Here is a 7595-nt window from a genome sequence, read left to right as displayed (position 1 = left end):
TTGCATAAACTTCAACAGATATGCCTCAGTAGTGCACATGGAAAAATACCATTATTAAAGTAAATATCACAATGGAATTTCCATTACAACATAAATGACCTGAAGTGGGGATATAGTCCATGTTACTAAAGTCCCATGAAACCAGTTTACATTTTAATGAACTCATCAGAGCGTTCAAAGTGCAGGATGTTGTTGGTTTTTTGTAGGTTTAAACAAAACCCCAATCAGGACTCCAATCTCTAAATATACTAACTTTTATTCTTCTTTCACTCCCTGTACTGTAAGCAGACTGTAGTTCTTTGATACCCCTTTACATCAATCTCTCTTGTGATTTATTGTGTATGTGCTGGTATACTGTCTTTATATATTTATTGGTATTAATATGTTCTAACATAACAAAGAATGTTAGTGTCTGTGTTTTTTACTGTGCTGAAGAGTGGTAGTATATGATTCTTGGACCCCCTCTATCTACCACTGCTTTCTTTTTTTCTGATCCCTGAGCTGGGGTTGACCCGGGGTCGAAACAACTGAGACCAATGGCTACACCGGGAACCTGGGGGGGTGGTAGGACTTCTCCCTTGTATATTGTGTTTTGTTATAGGACAGGGGTAGTGAGTGGGCCTATAGTTGTTCAGTATTTTCTCTTTCTTTCTTTTTCTTGTGCTCTTTTCTATATATTTAATTATTGTTTCTTAATACTCTGAAGAAAAGTAGTCCTTTGTACCATTTTTATTTATCTATTCTTGTTCCTTGTTGATAGACCGGTCCATCCACTTGTCCCGTTGCTGTAAACATTTTCAATCTTTTATTCCTTTTGGTTTTAAATGTTACATCAAAATATATTATTCTCCTTGTACCAGTAATGTTATTTAATTTTTTTCTCTTTACATTTCCAAATTATTTCCCTAAGTTTTAATTATTATCTTACCGACTATTGTCTCTTACGGTATCCAGACTAACAAATGATTCCAGAAATTACTCTTCTACCTCAGTATTCTCTATCCTTCATTCTTCTCTTTTCTTTTCACTCTCCCCAACTTCCACTCCGCAGAGTAGAGCCCCCCAATACTCAACGTTCTATGTCTTAGCAATATGTGTGTCCCACCAAAGTGTTAGTAGTGTGTGTGACTTCATGTTGTTGTGTGTTCAGAAGTGTATAATTCTATATTGTTGGGTGAAGTCTCGTACTTACCCCCCCCTACACACGACCTTTCTCCCTCATTCCCTTGAATTTATAATGTAATGTACGGTTTATAATTTTCTGTCACCAATGGGAGAAGCAAGGGGGATGCTAAAATTTCATAGCAGGGCACCATGAGTAAAACACATTTCTAAGACAAAGAACATCATGGAATGTCTGAGAAAAAAGGTGTTTCCTCTTTCATTGTTAGTCGATTGGATGTGACTGCCTCATAAACCCAGTGAACGCTTGGTGTTTCTGTGGCGGCTTGTTTGATTACAGTCCATTTCCCCTCTCCCACAGCCCCACCAGGTGGCTGCCCAGAACTCCTCTGTGAACCAAACTCACTGTGAGCTTTACAGTGCACAAACCTCCTGAAAGGCACTGAGGTTAGTTTAGGGGCTTTTGGGCTCACTGCAAAAATTATGGGTTCGTCAGAACTGTTTCAAAGAACACAAAAAGATCAAAGAGGTGCCTTTAAGCTCCCTGATTTGAAAAAGGATTCCCCAGAATATACAATATGTTGGAGGTCTTCTAAGCTCCTAAACATTGCATTGAAATATTGGTTTGAAAGGAACCCCCAGATTCAAGTTTTTTTTAATAATCCTGGTCAACTGCCTTTTCTGATCATGCCATTTAAAAATAAATCTTTTTTTCTTAACTGAAGCACACCAATTCCATGTGAACATTGACAGAAATGTACCAGTATGGGCTTTTCAAACGTCACATTTAGTGTTTGTGCCTTGCCCATATAAATATTTATCACAACTGGATTTTCATATTTTTAGGCTTGGATGATCCATTTTGTTTTTGCTGGACAACAGCCAGTGCTTATCATGAGGTGAAGCAATACTTTCTTTGAAACATAAATGTATTTCAATAGTACTATCCTGTTTTTATGTTTACTCATATTGGACATGATTCCAGCATGAACTCACTAATCCTTAATCTGTTTGAAGACAAACAGTCCTTTAAGATGTCACTTTAAGAAAAATTAAGTTTAGAAAAATATCTGGCCTCTCATTGATTACAGCTGATGTAAATGTTTAGGAGACAGCTCTTATTTATTTTTTATTTCTTATGCATTTCTTCCTCCTTTCATGATTTGGCCTATGGATCCCCTGTTTCCTGGTGGGATTAGTGCAGTTACTTTGATGTGGGTTGTGCCCTGCTTAGTGTGTGTGGGCAGGCCTCTTTCTCCTCTGTGTGTGGCAGATTTGAGGTGAAGGGGGTACGTGCAAGCCTGCTTTTTACTCTGGCAGTGTTTAGATGTAGTGCGTGACCTACAGTGCACCATAAACCAGCAGATTCAGGAACATACAGCTGTAAAACACCAATCTTGGCAACTAAGGAAAACACTTCTGATCACAGCTTGCTCATTTGGCCACATCTGTGTGTGTGTGTGTGTGTGTGTGTGTGTGTGTGTGTGTGTGTGTGTGTGTGTGTGTGTGTGTGTGTGTGTGTGTGTCATTATGTGAATGTACCTTGTTCAGGTGTGTGGCTTTTAATAAGCTACGATATGTTCTGCCAAGTACAAGTAGCTGATTTCAAAAACAAAATAAACTCAGGAAGCTTTAATAACATATCTGGCACACATTGAATGTTTCCAACATAGCTAAAGCCTACATATGAATTAAGAATCCCTTAGTTAGATGAACAAACTACAGCAATATCATGTTCAACATGCATTTATATTAATAATTATCATGTTAAATGTATTGATGTTGATAAGAAACATTATTCTCAGACTGTCAGTTGAGATTTAAAAGTAAAACTCAACTTTGGGTAAAGGCCCAAGTGTTCAGGCATTGTATACTATGTTGAGTATTAGAATTAGACAATTAATTGAAGTTACCTTTAAACTAGCTAAAGTATTTAAAGTAAATTTCCTTTCATCATTAATATTAATTATTTTAAAGTGTTTAGCCATATAAATACAAATAGCCTGAAAGTTCATTCTTTACCTTGGAAACATAGTTTAACAAAACGTATTAGGTCCATATTAAGGTCCACTTATTACCTTTATTAGGCTTTCAACTGCATTTCACGGAGATATCTGATAGATGTAGGACTTAACAACTGAGCTGCTGTACTGTATCTATGACAACGGAGGAGACTATTGAGGCTTTGTGATGCGGTTGAAAGCTGCGGAAAATCTAGTAGGTGGGCCTTGAGTTAAGTTTTTTTTGTAAAATCTAAATATGGTTAAACTATATTTAACTACTGGTATATATAACCAAGATTAAAAAAATACAGAAATTAGCTAAATTTGGAAGGTTAATCTTCTGGAAATGTGTTTCTAACTGTTACTGTCACTTATCAAAGTGTAAGAAAAGGATTTACACTTCTGGGCTCTGAAAGCTCCAATGCTAATATTATAGCTCAACAACACACACACACGCTTTACAAAAACAGCATAACGACATCCTGCAAGGAAAAAGAAAAACCTTCAACGGCAATGACCTGTAATATTTACCCAGGGTGACTCCTGAATGGCTCACTCACAGCTATAGAGGGCCCTGCACACCTCAGGGCAGAGGCCGGTTGTTTTTGTTGCTCGTGATGCAGAACAGATGAGACTTTTTGGACATTTCGGGTTTGCTATTGAAGATTGCAACGCCATGCGTTCAGTAGCTTCGTGGTCAGTCAAAATATTTAAACAATGATCCGAAAATCCGAACAAGGACCTTAAAATACAAATGAGAAAAGTGTGTATGTGTGTATGTGTGGCTGCTTCACAGAAATGTGTCTACATGAATACAATATATTAGTGGAGTACACACAGCTTTAGTGTCAAACAACCACTTTGGGGTCAAACCCTTTATTTAAATAGAGGGTGGGGTGTCTCTCCACAATGTAAACACTTTAAATAGGATATGAGTCTATTAGCAGCGTTTCTGATTAGCTGATGAACAAAAGCAATCAAAGGCTGCCGTGGTCTCTTGGAGAACATATATCAATGTCAATGTGTTTGCTCAGGGCCTGGTAGTGATTGGCATGTTCTTTAAGTGTTCTTTTTACAATAAACTGAGAAGCCCACATGTGAAGTCAGCAGATGATACCAAGTGGCTCTGGAAGGCTGTTAGTCATCCAGTAGATTATGAAAATGATCGTTAAAGCTGCTGTAGTCATCATCATGTCGCCACGTCGTTTTAACTTGCAGAGAGGATATACAAGCTGATTTGAAAAGCCACGTCAGCTTTTTTTTTAGTTGTCTCTTTGTTGATGAGAGCTAAATCATCTTGTAAGTCTGCAGTGGCTTATATGAAGTCTGCTCTTTGTGTATTTATATACTGCAGACGTGAGTCTTATTTGGCTGTATTTAAGTTTGGGATTTGGTGCCATCATGAGGGCACATCAGGTATAGAATGGACCAAAACTGCTTATGTGGTGATTGCATTGGCAGGCAGTAGACTAAATGTGTGCTGCACTTTTAAAAACTTCTCATAATTTAAAAATGTGAAATGCAATGATTTCGGATTTGTTATGTTCAGGGTTAGTAGAGAAAGTGTCTGCATGGGACTTTTCCAAAGTTTGCGTGAGTCTTTACATGATTCAACAGGTGAGTGTGCACACTAATGACTGAGTAAGGAATAACATCCCCTGATTCCAGTAACTCGTCCTTCTACGGCCAAACTCATACTTCATGTGGTCGCTGACTAACTGAGAGATCAAAAACGTTCTCTGCCACTTTCTACAACCATGGCATTTAACTGAAAAATAAATACCTCCTCTATGCTTCACAGTGCAAACAATGCATTTTCCATATCAGCAATGAGTGATTACCCACAATTGGTATATGGAATTATGCATCCCTACCAATCCTGTATGTTCATGCTATCCCTATTGTTTTCCCTACAGTGTTCATTTGCACAATGTTCCTCACAAATGGACACAATACCATGTGATGTGTTTTTATTCTATGCAATACAGTTCATCCACATGTACATGAATGCAAAAGCACACTGAGCATAGGAAGTAAGAAGCAGACATGAATGATGGCCCTTGATTTGAAGTTCAGGTGAAGGAGTTTAGGAGGTAAGAAGAATCATTCTGTCACCATCCTGTTTGAGGGATCAATTTCAAGTTTTTCTTTTAACACACAGGTCTGCAATTGCATGAGTATTTTGTGGTTTTGGGGGGGTAACGCTACAATATCTTCATCATATGTCCCTGAGACAGAGTGCAAAAGAGGATAGGTGCCTTTTGTTTAGCCATCTCTTTTACCAAGGAATTTGCCATATTTGCCTCTCAATTATTATTTATTATTATTATAGTATTCATTTCCCCTCTCATGTGTAAAACATGGAACTAATTTAATTGTTGCATGTAGAGGACAAGAGTCAATAAATCCACTCAATCTAATAAATCAAAATTCAACACTGCACACACACACACACACACACACACACACAACACACACACACACACACACACACACACACATACACACACACACATGCAGTAGCAGCAGCTGTGGCTAATAATGTTTCATGTGATTATAATGTTCACATGTCTGCAAGCTGTAAAACGTTTTTCTTGTTTTCAAGTTATTCGGGATAGAGAAGAAGAAGGAATTGCACAAAAACTCTATGCCATGTTCATTGGAAAAGGTAGTGACCCAAACTGGCACCAAAAAACACACCGACAGCTGGAAATTTTGCACTGTGTTCAAGCATACTTCCATTACTAAAACATTCCCATATGGCATTTCACGTCCCTACCAAAACATACCATGAGAGTTTCTTTTGGCTCCACGCTTCTTTCAGCATCCAATCTTTTTATTAATGAAACGTTCACTCTTTCCCTTGCTTTCACTTCCCACCTCCTTCCTCACACTCTGATTGACTGCAGAATCTGTTTGAATCCTCTCAGCCCTTCAGTGTTTACAGGCTCTCATCCAGCACTGTTAACATTGCTCATAGAGGTTAATTTATAGCTTACAGACTTAAGGGTAAGAAGTGTATGCCCTTAAGTGCCTGTGTTACTGTATGCTTATGCATTCCTTGTGGCATTATTCTCTGGCATGCGATTTTTATTGTGACTATATAGGTCAAAGGTATGTGTGCTATATGTATTGTCTCTTACCGCCCTGTTTTCAAACATGACAGATTTGCTTGAATTGTTTGTTTTTAATATATGAGACTCCCAGTGAAGCTGTATTGATAATGAGTGGATTATCCTTGTTAAATAAAGTAATCTTCACAAATGAAACAACTTACTTAAATATGAATTATTTTACAAATAACATTAAAGTCTGATTATATGTGCATGTGGCAACAATGAGAGCATTAATAAAGATCACACAGGATCTTTATGAAAATGGGTACACTGAAGGAAAAGCCACAAGAAAGTAGTGGCCCAGCACTCTTGTTTTTTCTCCTCAGGAGATCACATACTAACACTTTCCCACAGAGGGCAGTATTGCAGCTACATTGGGTTTGGTTTTCACACAGCCTGATGAGGTTTGGAATAACCAGCAGGATTAGGAAGAGTACCACATGAGCGATTGAGATGGCAAGTAAGCAACCTAAAAACTCACTGGAGACATGTTTCAAGGAGAAGGGAAAAATAACAACAGAAAACAGATTTTATAATGCAATACAATTAGAAGTACCCCTTGTTTCATTAAAGCCTCAATGTGTAAAATTATGATTACAGTGTTATGTCAAACATTGATGATTCATACTGTGCAAGGCATTTATTTTGCATACCTGTACAACATTGGCTGTCCCAAGCTATCATTGGCTGACTGTTTGGGGTGGGATGGGGCGTTTACATATTTGTTGCCATACAGGTATTCTTTTTTTCACACAACTAATTGTCCTTTATATGTAAGGATGAAACATCTTAGCTCTTTCCTGTAAAAAATAAAAATAAAACATGCATTCATACCACACATAACAATTCTAAAATATTTATTTCAAACAAGCTGTAAGGTACAGTAGCTACAGGTCAATGTGCCCCAATTATATGATCAAAGTTAATTTAATTGCAGGTTTTCTTGAAATACTGGAGTTTGCATGTAACCGTTGGATTCACAGCTGGCCTTAAGTCCTAGATTTTCTTGGGGCAAGTTAAAAGAACAGAACAGGTACAACTCACACGTCCCTGAGTTAATGTATAGCCATCAGCAGCATCACCTGCAGGATGATCGCAAAGATGGGTTACATGCGCGTGGAGGAAACATTAAGAACACTCACTCCGTTCTAATTTCCAAGTACAATTCCTGTACAAGTCTGACGCGGAAATGTGCTCAATAAATTTTGTCAAAAGCATCAAACGATCGTTAATATAAGCAGTGCGGTGCCCTCACTTTGAAACTACTGAAATTGTCATGCACACATATCATTCATCACATTAAAATTAACCACTAGTTTAATGATGATAATATTTTGCACTTTCAGTTGAAACG

The sequence above is a fragment of the Perca fluviatilis genome, chromosome 16, assembly GCF_010015445.1.
Source record: "Perca fluviatilis chromosome 16, GENO_Pfluv_1.0, whole genome shotgun sequence".
In the NCBI taxonomy this organism is placed as follows: domain Eukaryota; kingdom Metazoa; phylum Chordata; class Actinopteri; order Perciformes; family Percidae; genus Perca; species Perca fluviatilis.
This window is presented reverse-complemented; position numbering follows the sequence as displayed.